Genomic DNA, 1,709 nt, shown 5'->3' with positions numbered 1-1,709 from the left:
CACACCCTGGAACATACTGACAAAATGCACTCCGAATGCAACCCAAACACCCAGCACACTCTCCATCTCCATCACTAGATTCCAGCCATACTGGCCTTCTTTCCATTTCTCTCACAGTCAGCGCCTTCCTGCCTCAGGACCCTTGCACTTGCTTTTCCTCTGTCTGTTCCATGTACTCTTTCTCCAGATAGCCACACAATTCCCTCTCTTACTTCCTTCAGGTCTTTACTCAAACATCACCTCTTCAGAGAATACTTCCTTGACCACCCCGTCTTATTTAATAGCTTCTATCCTGCATTTTCCTGCAAAACACTTGTCATCACCTGACATTGTAGTACATGTTTGTCTATTCATCTGTCGTCAAATCCCTTAGGAGAACATACGCAAAGGGTAGGGCTTTTGTTTTATGGCTTGTGGGTCTTTTTTTTTCTTTTTTTTTTACTGCTCTCTCTCCTAGTGCCTAGAACAGTGCCTAGCACAAATATTTGTCGAATTAATGAACTCGCTCACGTTGAAAGATCTAAAGCCCCAAAAGGATAAAATGTGATGGCTGTAAAGTCATAGTCTGCCCAAGGACTTACACTGAGGCCTTGTCAGCCCTGAGTCCAGGACACAGGTTTGCTACCAAAGTGAGGACAAGCTTTGTCTAGAAACAGAGCTATTTCTGGAAAGGGCCTTGAAGCACTGAACCCAGGTCATCTTCCCCTGGGGAATGACATTTCCTGGGCAGGCAAGAACAGCCGTCTGGGCTGAGGGAGCCTGAATTGGCAGACTTTTGGGGAACCGGCTGTTGTTTTGCAACCGAGGCGCGTCACATGTGGAGGCCCTTCGCATCAGGCTGGTAAGCCCAGAGGTCACAGTCTGATTCTGGAGCGCTCAAGGAAGAAAGAGCTGGGTCACAGGGACAGAGAGGTCACTGAGAGTCCTGAGATGGCTGCTGTTCCCACTTTTTAGTGGATGTTTTGAGCCGAGGGTCAGAGCTGGAAGTCCAAGCCTCTTCCGCACCATTGCGTAGATGAGGAAACTGAGGCTCGGCCCAGGGAATTGGCTTGTCTTGAGCAAGACCCACCTCCCACAGGAGTTCCCGGGCTGAGAGGCCCCTGTTCCAGAAAGCGTTGGTGGCTATTCACACAGCCTGCGTTGTGACTCTTCCTTTTCAGATCCTCTCAGATGTCACTTCCTCAGAGAAGGCCTCTCTGATGCCCTTGGTTTAGGTCAAGTTCCTCCGTTCTCAGAGAATCATTCTTTCCCCTCAGAGCCCATGTCTTTTCATAGTGATCATCTGGCGTCTGTGTCCCCATCCAGGCTCTAAGCTGCTAGAGGGCAGGCACCACACAAGGCCGTTCTGTTCACCGCCCCGCTTCCAGAGCCTAGTATGTGGTGGGCGCATTGCAGGGTCTTAATGACTATTGGCTGAATGAACATGGACACAGGATGTGCAAATATGTAGAGATGGATCGTGTGGACGACGAGGTGGCCACCGGAACTGGCGGGGGCACTGAAACGGTTGCTCAGTTTCCTTCAGCACTGGCAGTATTCTGCCCATTCCCTCGATCTCTTTCCTGCTTGCTACACACCAGCTCCTGAGATGCACTCATTTCCAGCAGCCTGCACCTGCCATCGTGGGCTGCTCAGGCTGCCAGAAGCCCCCGTGCCCATGTCCAGGGGGAGCTGGAATCACCTGGGAACAGACGCCCCTTGCTCACTCC

The sequence above is a fragment of the Pteropus vampyrus genome, unplaced genomic scaffold, assembly GCF_000151845.1.
Source record: "Pteropus vampyrus isolate Shadow unplaced genomic scaffold, Pvam_2.0 Scaffold125, whole genome shotgun sequence".
NCBI lineage: Eukaryota > Metazoa > Chordata > Mammalia > Chiroptera > Pteropodidae > Pteropus > Pteropus vampyrus.
The sequence above is the reverse complement of the archived record's forward strand: the minus strand, read 5'-3'. Positions refer to the sequence as shown.